The 18,521-nt window shown below is 39.5% G+C and overlaps 1 protein-coding gene across 3 annotated transcripts in view; it reads right to left on the bottom strand.

Annotated features, from left to right (window-relative positions):
• Positions 1-18,221, bottom strand: part of RBM47 (RNA binding motif protein 47) — a 96,202-nt gene extending 77,981 nt beyond the window's left edge. Inside the window, exon 1 of one of the 3 annotated variants that reach the window (XM_042469356.1) lies at positions 18,066-18,221. The gene's annotated coding sequence lies outside the window, so the exon portion shown is untranslated. The remainder of the gene's footprint in view (positions 1-18,065) is intronic. The other 2 variants (XM_042469348.1, XM_042469355.1) reach the window with 2 other exon arrangements.
• Between the last annotated feature and the right edge of the window lie 300 nt (positions 18,222-18,521).

Genomic DNA, 18,521 nt, shown 5'->3' on the forward strand with positions numbered 1-18,521 from the left:
AGTAGGCTGCTAACTGGCTTACATTCTCCTTTGAGCCAATTTGTAACAGATCCTTGATCATTTGAAATAGAGATACTGAATGTTCTGTGTGAATGCAATAGGGTTAGTCAGAAAAGCCTTTTTTGCTACCCTTATTGCCCCATCATAGCCTTCAGATAAATTTTAGCCTCAGACTCACTCTGAATTTTCTGCCACTGTCATTCTAGTCTCCATCTCGCTTGCTTCATTGCTGGCAGAGCCTTAGACAACCAGGGGGCTGGTTAGCTCAATTCTGCAAGGAGGGACATTTAAGAGCTATCATGTCCACTGTCCTGGTCATTTCTCCATTCCAGAGATCAACCAGGGTTTCAACAGGCAATAGGAAACTCCCCAGGAGCCATCAAGAATCCATCTGGAGGCATAAGCCTCCTGCTGGGGTAAATCATCTTAATGGGTTCCATACCCCTCTTCTCTGAGTCCCAGAAAGTCTAAACCTGACCAAGAAGTCATCTTTTCTTGACAGTGGAACAGTAGAAAGCTCTATTCCCAGATCAACATAATCCCTTGCTGTCCAGAGAACAAGGTCTAGAGGAGTGGCTCCCAAACTTTGGTCTTCCAGCTACAGATTATGAGAGTTGTATTCAAACAGTAACTTTTGAAACCTGTGTGTGTGAGGCAAAACTACTCACTACAAAGATAGCAACCTATTATACCTGACTGTGATTCCAAATTCAGAGTATTCCGTCTTTCAGTCAGCATCTGATGCCTGGGATGGCTAAGACCATTGTCCAGAACTTGGAAAAGCTGGACAGCAAATCCCAGAATTCCCTAGCCATCCTGGCCACCAACCTTTCTGGCTGAGAGACTCTGGGTGTTGTAATCCATTTAAATTGTAATGTTTCCAAGCTCTGCAGTTCCTCTGCATTTAGTGCTATGGATCCAATCACTCCTTAAAGTGGAGATAAACTTGAAAATTGTTATCTCTCATTAGAGGAAGCAATCCCAGAGGAATGATTCATACAGAAACAAGGTGTGTGTGTGTGTCTTATTCTTACTCCTTCTACAACTCTAGGCTTTGCTAAAACAGAGGACTTCCTCCACTTTAAATTCAGAAGAAAGTGTACAGTATTTGAGCAATCCAAAGTTTAGAAGACACCACCCTAGGTTGAAGTGGAAAGGCACAGAACACCACAAGAACCGCCTTTTAATAGTCTTGGGGGGGAAATGCAGGCTTGGAAAAATTAACTTGTTTCCTCATTGCTCAAAATAATACTAAAGCTGAGAAGATTGAGAAACCTTAGTCATCCATGATGTGGAATTTGAAAAAGATATGTGGAAACAATTATCACAAGCTCATTTCACACTTTAATCAAATCACATCTCTATATGGAAACAATTTTTCAATTAAACGATTTAAGCATTTCTGTAACTAACATGAATTCTCTAACTAACATGGTTAACATTTTAGCATATCAAAACACCAAGTAACAATCAAGACTTTCCTGCCATCTTATATGTGGAACTGAATTAAAGGTGTACTTTGGTTAAACAAAGTATCTCTTTCTCTCACACACATAAATCTGCATTGAACAAAATATTTTTAATGTATTCTTTACCGCTGCACCCCCTTTTCCTCTGTCTAGCTAGAGGTTTTTTAACAATATCAGCATGGGGGAGGATAGTGAAGGAGGGCAGGACAAACAAAGAGGCCAGAGTCAAGTTGCATCAACATGTTTGCTGTAAACAATGCCATAATGCTTGAGCTGGGAGAAAATGGGATTCTACTCCAGCCAACCCTACTGTAGTTGTGCATGAATGCCCATGACAGGAAAGGTAAACAGCGACTGCCTCCAGAATCTGAGAGCATGTCTGAACAGTAAAATAGACAGAAAAAAGGAAAGCAGATAACCCCGCCTGACCATGCACCTCCAGCGTTTTTTAAAAAAAGTATAGCTATGTAAATTTGGCCACCAAAATGGAAATAATAAGATTGTTTAATTTCCCATGTGCATATTCTTAATTTTGAATAAAAAATACACTGAAACATGTTTTTATGCTCTTTTTTATTTGTGCTATAGGAACATATTCCTATTCTTTCCATCTTATTGCTATCTCTGGTGCCAGATTTGCCAAATTTGTGTTACAAAAGCAATGCCCAGGAATACATCTACTGGGTCAACTGAGGCATACCTGTATCATCAATGTACTTTGTGGTTCCTGTGTAAGAGGTACACATCACAGGTCTCTGTTTCAAGAAATTCATGAACTACATATGATGGTCCTAATATTTCCTGAAAGACCAAAATATTCATTTCTCTGCCAGCCATGGGCAGGATGTAATTAATAAAGAACTGTGATGGTAGTCCCTATAGTGGCATGGCATGAGGTGGGGTGATGCATTCCTTGTAATGTACTTCCACTCCCAGTTGTAGCCAATGGTGAAGAATGCTAGGAGATGCAATTCAACAATGTTTGGTCATATGATTCTCATCTCTATACCAACACTCCTAAGAAGAGGTTTTTTTTAATTAAAAAAAGCAGTTGGTATGTCGATCTGTATAGTTACACACACAATTATTCTCTAACAGCAACAGACTTGTTGCAAATCAAAACGACAGAACATGCCCCCAACAGCCTTAAGCAAGGGTTGGATTTTAATTCCTATTTAATTCCCAGCCATGCCAATGGTAAGAGATAATAGGAATAGTCATTCATCAAAATCTGGTGAGCTACAGACATTGGCAAACCCCTCTGAAGAAACATGCCAAGAAAACCCTATCATAGGTTCACCTTAGGGTTGCCATAAGTCAGAAACAATTTGAAGGCACACACCAAGAACAGACAGACTTCTTCCTCCTGATTTAACAAATGGAAAATTTTTCCATATTTTCTACAAGAGCAAGAACCAACCTATACTGAGAGCATGATTTCTATGCAACGTGTCACTGTGTGTATGCAAGTATTGCATAAGAAAATTAAGCACTTTCCAATGAATTACTTCAGCGAGAACAAGCTCAGTTTGTTTGCACAGGCTTACTATTCTGCCAAGAATTAGCAAGGAGCTAGTTCTCCTAAAGTGTCTTATGTTTTTTTTTTACCTTCTAAGAGTTGGCGATACAGAGTCGGTTGCTGATATTTTTGAGAAGCTAACACCCTTTTTCTGCCTAACCCTGTAAAACTCAACCTACTTTATAGCACAGGAGTAAGATCAGACATTAGTTGGCTTCATTTCCTCCCTCCTCTTAGCCATGGAGAGAGCAATGCCATGTCCCCAACCTTTGCTTTCTGGAAATTCTTTGGTGTATTACCACATAGCAGAGTGGTGTGACAAGGATAAAGAGATTAGAAGTACGCATTTACATTTAACTCCTTCAGCTCAAAACTGGCAAAGAATGATTTATAGTTATAAGGAACTCTTTATTAAAAGTGCATGCTATTCAGACAAGAAAGAAAGGACAGAATGAGAGAGAAAGAGAGAGAGAGGAGGCAGACATAAATTATACCACATGAAAATGGAACGAACATCTTACAAAGCATGTTGGAGCCAGATCCTGCAGCATCTTCCTTCTGGCTAAAAGCAAGTAGCCTAGATTGTATGTACTTTGACATTTTTAAACAAGGTACCTAACCATTAGCTCCACATGAAACATTGTTGATACATGATTCAGAGTTGTAAGTGAAATGAAGGGACAAACTGTACATCATCCCAATTACAAATTCCTGTGTTATTAAGGCTGGCCAAGACATTTGCATCCTGAGGCAAAGGATGAGAGAAGGCCTTTCAGTTGTCCAAATCCACTAGAAGATGAATCCACCAGCAGAAGCCAACTGGACAGGCAGGTGCATCTGATTTCTGTATTTCTAATTGGACAGTGTCCAGCACCACATTCAAGAACAATAATTTAGTGCTAGTACCACAACTACATGTCGCGGCTGCCCCCTCCCATCTTCACAATACAAGTGGTAGGGCACCCAAAGACAGCAGTCTGGCTTAGTAGGTGAGAAAAACCTGCCAGGAACACACAGCTCTCCATTTCATCTCAAAAAAGAAACTTGTGGGTTGTTGCCACTGCCCCATTCCACTGTATCCAACATCATCCACCTCGGACAACCACTTCAGTCATGGTAGGAAGCAGGTGTGGCTGTCATTGTTTTCACTAAGCTCAAAGTGTAACATTTATTACATTAGTTTAAAAGTAAAAGGCCATTAGCTCCAGACATTTAATTAATCTAGAACTTGTAAGAATGAAATAGTTCAGAGAAAATACAGCGTTCTGCAGGAAGTTCCTATTTGTTTTATCTTAGGGAGGCGCCCCAAAGAAGAGATACAAGGACTCCCTGAAACAACACCTCAGGCTCGGCCAAATTGATCACCAACAATGGTCCACCCTGGCCCTGCACTGGGTGGCATGGAGACGCACTATCCACAATGCTGCAGCCTTCTTTGTAAGTTCACGCTGAACAAGTCTCGAAGAGAAACAACAACGCAGAAAGAACCACAACTCGGAAACATCACCCAAGGAGACTTTCTGCTGTGCTTTCTAAAACTGGACTTGTCTATCTCGGATTGGCCTTTTTAGTCATCAGCGTGCTTGTAGAAAGTGTGGGATGAGTCCTTCCTGAATCTTCGTTCGCGAAGTAAAGCCAGAAAGAGACACAACTTTCAACTATCCTTTTCAAAGATTTCTCATAATTTAAACGTACAGTTGGCCTGCTTGAATATATATATATATATATATATATATATATATATATATATTCCTAAAAGCAAACCTTGATTCTGGCCATTTTCTATAAGAGACATCATTTATTATCCATTGTATTTAATGAGACTTGAACATCCATGGATTTTGGTATCCACAGGGATCCTGGAACCAAATCCCAGGGCATTCCAAGGGTGTGGAAAGCTTTCACAGAGCTAAGATTGAATATGATGAAGTCAGCTTATAGGGATGGAAGGCATAGGGGCATTCCAATAAAGGATCACACATGCATATACGGCTGCTCAGAATTAGAGGACCTTACCCACTATATATTGTTTTGCCCACTTTATAGAGAACCAAGGGAAAAGTTTGTGACAACTTTAATGAAAATTAGTCCTAGTCAGAGTCCACAAGATGTGATTTTTCATCTTCTAGTGGATTCGGACAAATATGTAACCTGGAGAGTACCTTTATTCGCCCTAGCAGCCAAAAAAATTAGGAAGAAGTATATAGGTGAGATACCTATAAGCTGTAAAGAAGATGACCACATCTGATAAATCAAAATTGGATATAATTGTTATCTCAAGTATTAAATTTATAAACTCTGTATTAAAGATGACATGCTTGTATTTTACATGTATTTTAAATGTTTCATTGTAGTATGCTAAGACAATTGGTCAAATGCAATAAAACTTTACTTGACTTGACTACCAAGGGTGCACTGTAGTTACCCTTCATTTCTTCTTTTACTTTATGTGTACTTAGCCATGCAGCAGAGGAGCTAAAGAACATTTGTAGTAAACTGTGAAGATGCATAACAGGACATCAGCAAGCGTCTCCTGATGCACATTGGCACTCCTTAGCTGGTGGCCCAATGCCCAACTGGACTGATGCACCTCAGCTACTTTGACAGCTCCCCTGCATAGTAATGTAACAGCAGCCCCTTGCTGGATATGGACATTACGGAAATACTGTAATTTCTAATTCCTAAAGATACAAGTCTAGAAAAGAATTCCAGCCAAAATAATTCTGCATGATTTCAAACTATCCATGGTAGTGTTTTCAACAGAGAGAATGGATAAAATGGACATAGCATTTCTGAAAGGAAGGAATACATACAGTGGGGGAAATCAAGAAACTTTGACTAAATTGAGGAAGTGCTTGATTTATAAATTTACATATACTTTTCTAACTTGTTTCTAAGTGAAAAACTGTAACCAGAGGGATGGCGGTCACCACAGAACACAATTTGTGCACAATATTCAAATTGAACTCTCATGCTTAACAACAAAACATGACCAAGCATAAGAAAAATGCACTTCACTATAATTTCCTGCTCTCATTACTGGGCTCCTCTTTAGTTGCATTTTCTGTAGTGTTTACATCCAATGCAAATACTATCCTCAGAAGAGTGGTTTAATTTATTACTAAATCAAGACAGGAAAGAATTAAGCCTACTGCCTTCATACTTGTGGTCCCAGGAATTATCAGACTCCTGCTGTTACTTTGCCCATAACATTTGGTTTAAAAACTGCACAGTAAATGCAGCAACATACTTAACGGTATGTATGATTTGTCCCTCACTGTGCTGTGTTTCTACTCCTGCCTACCTGTTTTCCCCATTTTGCATTGTACTGGAGCAGAGCAGACAGCTTCACATCCCAGCTGTGTTCCTTTACACCCCACATGCATTCTGTCTACTTGTACATAGACATCAAATGCTATTATTCATTGTTCAAAACGTATGAGTAGACTAAAAACACAAACTAAAGAAAAACACTAAGTTTTTTCTGTGTATGTGAGCCCCATGCCCCTCTAACTGCATAAAAATGGGCAATTGCATTCAGTTTGTATTAGCACTACCTAGTATATAATCAATGGTAAGGAATAGCAAGCAAGGCCAGCAATGGATGGGAGACCACCAACATATACCAGGGGCTGGGGGTTATATATCAGAGGTAGGGACACCAGAACCACCATCTTAATATTCCTGGCCTGAAAAAAAATCCCTATGAAATTCATGGAGCTGCCATAAGTTGACAAATGGGTTGAAGGCATGGATATATGTGGTGTTTACATCCTGTGCAAATACCATCCTCAGAAGATTGATTTAATTCACATTCACACACACAAAAGGAATTATGGGTGTTACAGTCCAATAACATCTGAAGGATCACAGTTGCCCACGCTTTTCATAGCTCAGTGATGGGAATTATGCAGCCATCCATATGTGGTTTTTCTGCAACTCCTAGCATCCCTAGACAGCATGACCAACGATGAGGAATATTGGGTGTTGCAGTCTAACAACATCTGGAGAGCCAAATGATTCCCACCCCTCACACAGACCATCTCCTGCTCTCTCCTTCTACTCCAGTGTCCTGCACATTCAGGCAATGCAAGTTACTAACAGGGAGACTAACTGATCAGCAAAGGCATCCATCTCCTGGCTGACAGTGCACCCATCCATACGGCCCAAGCATCCGTTGTCGCCGCCCACCGGTTAGGCTATAAACTTTTGCAGCATCCACCTTATTCACCTGATCTTGCACCAAGCGACTTCTTCCTCTTTCCTGAGATGAAGAAACCACTTTGTGGTTGGCGATTTGACGACAGAGAAGATGTCATTTTTTAAGTGGAACAGTGGTTTTTGAGCAAAGTGGATGACTTCTACAAAGAGGGCTTGAAACAGGTGAAGAAACGCTGGTAAAAATGTGCGACTCTGCAGGGACACTATGTGGAGAAGAACTAACTTTGACCACTGCAAGTGACTATTGTATGTTTTTTATTTCATGGTGATAATTAAAACTTTTGGATATCCCCTGGTAGGCCACTGTGAGCTCTAATACTAATGTAAATAACAGCAAGTGTACTTAACATAAAACCAGACAAAATATCTATGTGTTCCTTTCAGGAGTAGGAACAAAATCCAAAGTTACACTGTTAATGAGGCCAAACAAAGTTTTTTAAGATTCCAAGGTACAAACTTGCAATCTGCTACCTACAGAAAGTTCAGAATGTTATATCCTTTCTGTACAGTCAAACCTCTTGAAAATTCTTATTTTATATAATTTCACCTGTTAACTCTTAATTTAATTCCAATTCCTTCTCCACCTTATTAGGATTACTCAGGTCTAGAAAGTATCCCAACCTGACATAGAAAAAAATGATATCAATTTGATTTTAGCCATTTCCATACCATTATTGTTTTATTCATATATATCCTGCCTTTCTCTCAATAATGAGACTCAACACAGCTAACTTTTTTTAAAATATAGATCAAAACTATACAAGCACTTGTATAGTTTTGATCTATATTTCAAATATATATATATATATATATATATATATATTTACAACAATGAAACAACTTATAGTTAAAAACATTAAATTTCATTGAAGGACAACATACAAACCTTTAAAATGGCATTGCACAGACTTAAAAGCCCACCCCAGTTAGTTTCTAAAAGTTTCCAATGGGATGGGATAAATGTTTCTGATGGGATAAAAATATTTTAACTTGCTGACAAATGAAGGACAAAAATGGGGCCATTCTGGCCTCACTAGGGAAGAGGTTTCAAAGTCTAGGGGCAGCCACCAAAAAGGCCCTCTCACTTGTTCCCATCAAATGAGACTGAGAAGGTGATGGGGCAGAGAGAAGGGCCTTACCAGAAGATATTAGAGCTCTAATGGGGTCATAAACGGAGACTGTTGTTGCTGTGTGCTTTCAAGTCATTTCCAATCTATGAAGACCCTAAGGCAAACCTAACACAGTGTTTTCTTGGCAAGATTTGTTCAGAAGGAGTTTGCCATTGCCTTCCTCTGAGGCGGAGAGAGTGTGATTTGCCCAGGTTCACCCAGTGGGTTTCTATGGCCAAGCAGGGATTCTAACCCTGTTCTCCAGAGTCATAGTATAATGCTCAAACCACTACATTACAGTAACTCTCATAAAAAGAGAGAAGGTCCTTCAAATAGCCTGAACCCAAGCCAGTAAAGGCTTGCTAAAATTATCGCTAAATTGACACTGGATCTAGTTTGCTCCAGTGCCAGTTCAGAGTTTTTCCAAAAAAGTATACATCACAGTTCCACCCTTTTCTTCACAGCACACAAAGCAACAGCAAAAACAGTGTTCATTTCAGGTAAAAGAATACTTTCTGTCCAATTATCAGATGAATGGGCAGCTATAGAGATGTTTACTTTGTACCACAAAGCATTAAAACTTAAACTTACTATAGGCCTGTCCTAGAATGAGCAACTTCTGTGGAATGTTTTCAATTGTTCCCATTGTAAATTAATCCAGCATAAAATAACATTTTTGTTATCTAGTATGAATTATATCTCCATATTTATTAAGTCTTAAGCAATTTTGCAGTATGAGAGCTGTAAGGTCAATGCAAGAAAAAGTATAACTGGGCCAGGGCAGAACTTTGAAATGTTACTTTTTGGACAGCTCCCAAATTCCCCAAGATAGCGTGAAGATTCTGGTATCTCCGTTCATTAGAAGTAACTTTTTCAAGTTTTTGCCCAGGAAGAAGTTCAACTGCCTGATATTTAATGGAGGAAGTGGAGACCTGATCAGTGCCTTGGATGGAATACCCATGTAAAAGCATAAGGCAAGCTTTGTTTTTGTTTTCAAGTTTTTAAAAAGGGGTTATTAAGTTATTAACATACGAAATGGCCTTTCTTTACTTTGGCCAGTTTGTACCGCTTTTAGGAGTGAGTTGAGAAATGGTCAGATTTCAAAACAACATTTCTGGAATCATTTCTCCACTATACAGACTCAGCTATTTTCATGGGAGCTGAACCTAAAGAACAAGTTAAATAACATTGGAAATCCCAGACTCTCTGCTATGGCACAAAGCAAAGATTTCTCAAGACTGCTAAATCGAAACTTGGGTTCACGTAGAAGTCAGTTGACAGTACTTTGTATGGCCATGAATCTAATGGCTCATAAGACCTGTGGTCTAAGGGACAAGGCAAACAGAATTTTCTCTCCATTTTGATACCATTTAAATTTCCTATAAACAAGTATAAAGATGGAGGTCTATATTTAAAAAATACATAAGAAAGGAACGTAATGCATTTCAGCCATTTTTCAATGTAGACTGGGGGGAAAAGCAGATAAGATTTGGCATTTCACTCAAGGTTACTCCAGCACTAAAAACCAGAAATATATAGAAAAGCAACTTTAAAAGAAATGATAACAAGATTTCCCCCCTCTTTCTCAGCAATTGGCTTTGTAGTCTTAGACAGACTTCTCCAAAGACAGTACTTGTTTGCAAGAAGATGGAATGCGTAAGAGGGCTGTACCAGTCTGGTCAACAAATCTGGTATAGCTACTAATTGCAGGGTTTGCAAACAAGTCATATGAATTAGGAATCAGACATACCATGAGAGGAAAGGTACCAACGTACCAAGGGAGGAATGGGGACCTGCTTATAAACAAACTACATTAGCCTTAAGTGTGGATTATGCAGCCTCTGCAAACAAGTGCCTGTATCTTGAGACATGCAATATCAAACTGACTTATTCAAGGTTCAAGGCTGATTGATTCCACAGGTTCAAGGTACTTTAAGAAGGCAATACTTTATTGTACAGGAGGGGAATAATTTTAATGTTCAAGAGCATTTGCTGTTATCGTGTTAGTTACAGAGTGATCAATATTGATTGCGTGAAGAGATTTCTATTACACCAGCTTCTATGATTTTTCTAGGTGAGAGTGTATTTGAACTTGGAACTGACTTTGGCTTACTGGGAAAACAGACCAGGGTCAAAGTTGGGTAGTTAGTCTAGAAAGAGTTATGTTCGCGTAAAAGAAATGGCATCACACCGCCTCCAGGTTTGAGCATAAACTTTACAGACAGCAGTGACCACTGTCAAAGAGAGTGCACTCTACCTGCACAGATAGTGAAATTATTTCTATAGTTTCTCCTCCAGTTCGCTGCTGTAGCTCTCCACATTAGGCACACTGGACAGGTCTAGGACCCAAAAGAGATAAACTGCTTGTGTTCTCTCTCACCCTATTTGCACAACCCTCTTCACTATGTGGGAATTGGAAGGGAGGTCCTCCTAGTCCTTTTACAATGCTAATGCATCATCTTGCCTCTTATTTTTGGCTGGCACTGCAATTCTGTTTTGCATTCCACCCATATTTCTGCTGCTGCTCATATTGATCTGAGGAAGTGGTGCTGGCAGATGTTTAAGAAATGGACACATGGAGTAAACATGGCAGTAAACATGCACACTCCTATACATCACAGTGCTCTTAATTAAAATGTTAAGAGCACAGATACACAATCTCCCTAGAAAAGAAATATAAATAACTAGGAAGACAATTCATTGTGTGCTTCTCCACTCTCTAAATATATGCCAGGTACGGGGGGGGGGGACACCTGTTCAAATGAGTGAAGCATGCTAATGAATTCACCCTTGAACATTATTGATGTATATATATTGTATAAATGTGCAGAAGCCAAGATACAGTAGCTGCAGTTGAGAGTGTAGTTTGCAGCCTTGAACAGGCATACAAAGATGTAACAAATATGTGCTGATGCAACTTCTGCTTACACATAAAATAATTATTAGGTACCCTCAGTTGGAGTTCATTTTGTCTCTACATGTGTGGTTCAAAATACTAACTACTAAAACATGAAATCCAGTATACAGGTTGATTATCCCTTATCTGAAATTCTTGGAACAGATGCATTTTGGAGTTGGGATTTTTTTCAGATTTTGGAATACACAGGTAGCATAGTATGTACTTGTACTGTATTTGTGAGGCTGGAGAGAGATTCAAGGCTGCAGAGAAATGTGAGGATCTTTAAAATGGCAGAAGCCTTGGATACAGTTGCAACCTTGAAGGTGGAAGCAGATGGCTGGAAACAAAAACTTTTGGGGTTTGAAGTTTTTCAAATTTCTGGATTAGGTTTGATTTATAGAGGCTCTGTGTTCCAGTCCCTATCTAGAAGGCAACGGTGGCTGAAAGTAGTACACACAAGCTTAAATTGGCATTGTTTGTGCATGGCAGGGAGTACTAATACTCCATTTTAACTTCTTACACCAGGGACGTAGCTAGGATTTTAGGAAGGGGGGTTCCAGACTAAGTGCTACCATTATAATGGGGCTTGGGTACGGCGGCACAGCAGCACACACCATTCATTTTTCTAATGGAAGGGGGGGTCCGGACCCCAAGAACCCCCCCCCCTTGGCTACGTCCCTGCTTACACGTTGCAGTCTGGTGAAAATAATTTTAGTCCTCATCATTTAAAACTAAGGTGCCCATTTGGCAAGAGTGCCTCATTTGGAATGCTGCAGGGTTTGGTAAATAGGATCTAGCTTTCTATCTCCGGCTTGCTAATTACAGTTGAAAGGGCATAGATGTTATCTGATGGCGGCATTGTGATGTAGAGAACAGGGCAGTCTGGAAGAATCTCTATGTTTCCTTCAGCCTCCAGCAAAGGTGGAACAGTTTAACATGCCACCCACACAACTAGGACTAGCTCTAAAGAATGTCACTGAATACACTGTAGCTTTTTCTATCCAGATATCTGGAGTAAGGGACTAAGGCAGAGTGAGAGGCATACTGATCTGGATCATTAAGAATCTGGCTTAATAGCTGCTGTTGTTGGTGCTAGCCAAAGGCCTCCATAAGCCTATCCTTGCAAACTGATTACAAATGAAAACAAAGAAGACAATTAACTCCTCTGGGCAAAAAAAGTTTGCAAAACCAGGACAAAATGTCTGCCCCAAAAGTGGATTGATTCCAGGCTATCTTGATCTATTGTACTAAAATTCCCATGGTCACTGATCTGTTTGAAACTGATAAAGAACACTGCTATTTATTTCTAAACTGTTGGCATAACAAATCTGTCTTAACTGGCCCTGAGTCTTCTGGCTAGGAACAAGAACATATAAGGGTAGCCTTTATGGTTCACCCCAAGTCCACATTTGTTAGCAAAACTCCAAGCGATGGCTTGAGGGTCCTCTGAGAACTGGTGAGCCATATATACTCTACTTGAATTATCTGGTCTTCATCAAATCCATCAGATGAAAGTGGACTTGGAACAAGCATTCATAGGGTTCTTATTGGTATAAAAAAGTGTGAACTCCCACAGTGTATCTCCTTGGCATGTTTTGCCAGTGATATAAATTCAGGTTGACTGACTCAGACTCAAGTCTAACTCAAGTTGCTTCAATGATTCAACTTGGACTCAGCTCTGCAATAAATGACACGCTGACTCGATTTGACTCGCGACTTGTATATTTTTAGCAACTGACTTATTATTCAACAATATAATGTTATGGAATGGAAAACAATTTTATTTATTTGAACAATGCTTCTATCTCACTGTTTTTCATCTACTGGTCACATGTATACAAGAAGCCCCTGCTTATTTGACAAGTTTGGGACTAGGGCCCTGTCAGAAAATGGAATTGGTTGAAAAGTGGGGGCCCATGGTTTTTATAACTTGCAAACGCATTTTGGCATCTACATGGTAAAAATAAGACTGGGTTCTACATTTCATGGCTGCAAAAAAACCCTTCAGTTACGATTATAAAATGCTCTCCAGGCCACAACAGCACCCTCCTGGTTTCAGGATCCAGCTGCTGTTGTTGTTGTTGTTGTTGTATGCCTTCAAGTTGTTTCCAATCTATGGTGACCCTAAGGTGAAACCTATCATGGGTCTAAAACACTGTAGAAATAAGTTTGAGACCACTTTAACTACGCTGGCTCAGTGCTAGGAAATTCTGGGAGTTTGCAGTTTGCTGTGGCACCAGAACTCTATGACAGGGAAGGCTAAATGTCTCACAAAACTACAGTTCCCAGAATTCTCTAGCATTCCCTGAATTATTTGTGCAGTGTGTTTTGGCCCATGGTGTTGTCTTGGCAGAGGTGGCATTGCCTTTGCCTTCCTCTGAGTGTGTGACTTGCCCAAGGTGACCCAGTGCATTTCTATAGATGAGCCAGATTCGAACCTTGGTCTCCAGGTGATAGTTCAACACCTAAACAATTATACCTTGGAGACTCTCAGTAGCCCCCCAAATCCAGTATGAACCACAACTATTTATACATACATGCTCCTTGGGACTTTTTTTTTGTCCTCTTTTGAAAAAACAACAACAGTAGGAATGAAGTTGCAGCTGCTACTAGGAACTTCAAGATGATTTTAAAAAGAAATGTACAGTAAAAAAAATATCATGATCTCCAGCAACCTGACAATATATCTCACCTGTCTAGAAGACAGACAACAATTGTACACCGATGACAAAACCTGAATGGGATGGGAACTAATTTTAATCTTTAAAAAAAGAATAAACATGATCCGAAATAAAATAAAATAACTACCTCATGTTACCATGTCATTGTAATTCATAAGACAATGTTGTGCTCAACTAAATGGACTCTGCCACCACAGTCCTTTAAATTCTTATGACACAAAGCCAACTTTGTCTTAGCAATACTGAGAAAATCTACCTCATCTTGGCAGGAATTAGGTACATGCAGAACCATGTTATTAAGTGGGGGAGAAAACCCCGAGAAGGAATATTTTTCGAGATCTGTTTACTGGAAATAATAAAAGGACTGTGTTTGCTTCTATGTGGTATATGGAAAAGTACAAGTACTCAGATAAAAGGATATAAACTACCCTCATATAAAATACAAGGATAACATACTGACTAAAAATAATTTAGTAGCTATTAAAGCAAAGGTGTGTTTATTTGGAGACAAGTCCTACTGGTCTTAAAGAAATGTACTTCCTAATAAGTGTGTTTAGGACTGGGGCCGGCTTTTCATATAAACCAATTACCAAGATAATGCTTTAATGTAAGGAAGTTTTTAGCACAAAAGAATGCAACAATCCAATAGGCAATATGATTCTTGAAATTAAATGACATTGCAATCCTGCCTACTTATAAGCAAGTCTAACTGAATTCAGCAAGAACTGATAGCAGAAGTATCCATTTGGAAATGAGGAATTAAAATACATTGAGTCAATAAAAATAACTTACGAAAGGAAATTCTTGCATTCACAGAATTTTCATGAACTACAAAATACTTCCAACCAGAATATCCTAAAGGTTTCGGATACTTAGAAGCTAAGTAGGGTCAGCCCTGATTAGTACTTGGATGGGAGACAAATACTACGTGATGTAGGCTGTCTTCCAGATGAAGGAACTAGCAAAACCACCTCTGTGTATTCCTTGCTTAAGAAAACCCTATGACATTCATGGGGTCACTACAAGTCAACAGGCAACTTAAAGGTACATGCACACAAGATGCTTCCTCAGAGACTCAATACATTACGAAGTCAATTGAAATTGTTAGCAGAAAGAAAGGGACACTAGAAATTATTTTGGAAATTAATGGAATATGACATAATGCACATGTCGAACACTACAGGTTGAGGAAGCAGGGACCTATGAGGTTAGGGTATATCACAGATTCACCTGTTAGGAGGTTGCAATATTTTATAAACATTGTTTAAGGGAGAAATGAGATAAAAATGGAGAGCCATTTTCCATTATTTTAAATCAGAGCTCTTCAGAAAACTGTTTAGAAAACTTGAAATACAATTCCATCTTTTTACATGGAGCACAGAAATCTAGCTCCCTTGTTCTAGAGCCTCAAGAAAGTCATTTTTCTAGTGTCATGTTTGGCACTTAATGTGAGTAGACTCAATGAGGTTCTTTTTCCAGGACCCAGGGATGTAGCTAAGGGGGGGGGGGGGTCCTTGGGGTCCGGACCTCCCCCTTCCATTAGAAAAATGAATGGTGCGTGCTGCTCCGTCACCGCACCCGAGCCCCATTATAATGGTGGCACTTAGTCTGGACCCCCTCCTTCCTAAAATCCTGGCTACGTCCCTGCATGACCAGGGCCTAAATCCAATTGCTATTACAAATAGGGTAGATCTACTTCATCATTAGGATATACATGAATATTTCTATACTGTTTAACAGTTAACTGTATAATTAACTGTTTGATTAACATTTGTTGATTACTCTACTCTCAGTGGGACTAGCAACTGGATCTAGGTTCAGGTTTCTCACCAGAAGATTAGAGATTCTCATCAAATTTCTTGTTTAAAAAAATCTCATGATGTGACCCCACACTATATATTCCACAGACATTATGACTGAGGTTTACAATGAACCCACATACAGAACTGACTGACCAGGGAACCATTCACACTACACAATTATAGGGCTGATTCTGCTTTAACTGCCATGGCTCACTACTATAAAATCTGGGGGATCTGGAGTTTAGGAATGAAGATCCAGAATGCTCAGCCAGAGAACTCCAGCACCCCTCCAAGCTACAAGACCCTACCAGTTAAAATCGATTATAACTTGGAAGCTAAGCAGAGTCTGCCCTGGTTAGTACTTGGGTGGGAGATCACCAATGAATACAGGTGCTGTAGGCTATATTTTAGAAGGAATTGGCAAAAACCACCTCTGAGTATTGGAAGGAACTGGTAAAATTAAGAAAACCCTTGAAAACCCAGAAGTCAGTAGGCATTTTGAACGCATGCGCATGCACATACACACACACATACACACTACTATAACTGTAGTGTGAAAGGCCCCCAGAAGTTACCTTGTGGTAGCATTTCTATAGGCATAGAGTTTCAGAAGCAGATATTTTTCAGACTCCAATTCTCTCTGATCAAGCAGCCAGTCCATATCAAAACAATCATTGCAACCACAATGTGTGAGCTTTAAGCCCATTCCATCTCAGTGAAATTTTAAAAAGCATTAAATGGTTTTAAATCAGAATTCTCTGACATCGATGGCCCTTGCAGATTGGAATATCCGTTCTAAATCTGTGTAATCTTATAGCAAGAGAAAATAAGACTGAAGGGTGGGGATGAAAACCAAAAAGGAACGTTTCCTCTTCTGCTTAAGTTTAGAAAGTAATTTAATCATGCTCGAGAAACTTCACTAGGCTTCCCCTTCTGCCAGAAAGCCCTTTAAGCAAGGCATTGCTGCTCTTGTTTTATTTTCCTCTTTTTAAAAAAAAACAATGTGCATTGTATTCTGTTTTTCAGTTTTAAACCAGTTTCATTAACACCTCTGTGGTCTGGCACCTGCAACCCTAACATCCATACTAAGAAAAGGGGGATGGGGGGGGGGGGGGGAGATAGCAGGAACTCTGGAAAGAAATAGCATACAGCAATTTGCTACGCATTTGTTGCAATAGTTCACAGAGTTTTGTTTCCCCTTAAAATCATGTAAGCTCGGTATTTTGCTTCTTCTTTTTTCAAAATACATGCTGTGTGACTATCCAAGATAACTCAAAAGTATAAAGCCCACAGAGATGCCACTGTTTGACTCAAAATACTTGTAGAGCCCCTTTATTTATGAAAGACCCATCTAGGCCCTTTAAATATCCTCAACATACAGTACTGAATAAATGATGTAGAAAGGGGGCTCAAGCTGAAATGTAGCAATTTTCATTATTCTATTTTTTGTAATTCTGTTAGCTTCCCTTTATGAAGATTTTAATTCTGAACTGAAGAATAACCAATACTATGTATTCCCCTCAGATAGATTGATTTCAACCGCACTCTGAAGAAACAGAAGTTACGGACCTACTCACAATCTGTTTAAATCCTATAGTAGTCAATGGGGTTTTACAGCCCCATCCTATGTCTTTGGGAGGAAGCAAGAATAGTGTTGCTGTCTCAGTATTACAGCCAAAACCAGTTTCACACAAACCAACCTACTGGTCCAAGTGTATGGGTTAAGATGCTCTATTAAATAAAAGAATAAAAAGTCATAAACTCTCACTCTAAGCCTGTGGATAATTACCAACAAGTAAATCCCACAAAACAACAAGAATTACTTTTCAGTACATATACGGTGAGAATAAATGTAGAACCCACCCTTTCCTCAGTTCTAGTAATATATGAAAAAGACCCAGGGTTCGAAACTGTTCTGAACTGGCTAAAACAACTCATCATCAGTATGTTAGGTACAGAATTTTAAAAATATAAATCCACAGAACACTTTCTAACACAAAACGAGTTCAGCATTTTGTTAAATTTGAGGGGGGATGATTCCTTTTTAATCTCAATGCAACAGATGATCCATAGGCTTTCTTTCCAACACTCTCCAGGAAGGGATTCACAGTGATTTTAATAGGACGGGTTCTTCTTTACTCACCAAGGTGAGCCAAAAAATTAATTTATTCCCTTAGAAAGCATTAAAGGTGAGTGGAACACATCAGCTGACGCGGCTTCTAAAAACGCCACACACCCACAGCCCTTGAGTGTTGCAAAATTCCTCCAAATGCAATTTACAGTCACAATAAGCGTCTTTGCACTAGTTTTGAGGAGGCGAAGATCTGTGGACCAAGACAGAAGGGACAGGAAAACGCTCACTTACCTGGACTGCGTGCTTCAAGTTGGTTTAGCAGCATTCACTGGAATAAGGAAGAGATTCTGGGCAGCAAGCTATGCATCTTCTTACTTTTTTTTTGGTGATGGCCTGCTCAAAGGAGAAGTGTTGAGCAACTCCCCCCTACAATGCCACTAGCTACAGCAGATCTTTTTTTCGCCTTAACCCCCACGTTTCAGTCTTGGCCTTTGGGAGTTTTCTGAAAACTCAAAATGTGTCCAGAGAGAAACTTGCAATTAGTGGAACCAGCTGAGCAAAAATCCTTGCCTCTCATTGGCTTAAAGGACACATTCCAAAAGTGCTAAAATGAGCGCTAATCAGGAGGCAATCTGTTAGACCAAATTCCTGACTAGACATAAAGCATTAAGTTAAGCTACCCCACTTCCAGAACTTAAGTTTTCGGCCTCCTGGCAGGGAGGGTCTCAAGCTGAAACTCTGAGAAAG

The sequence above is a fragment of the Sceloporus undulatus genome, chromosome 5 (assembly GCF_019175285.1).
Source record: "Sceloporus undulatus isolate JIND9_A2432 ecotype Alabama chromosome 5, SceUnd_v1.1, whole genome shotgun sequence".
NCBI lineage: Eukaryota > Metazoa > Chordata > Lepidosauria > Squamata > Phrynosomatidae > Sceloporus > Sceloporus undulatus.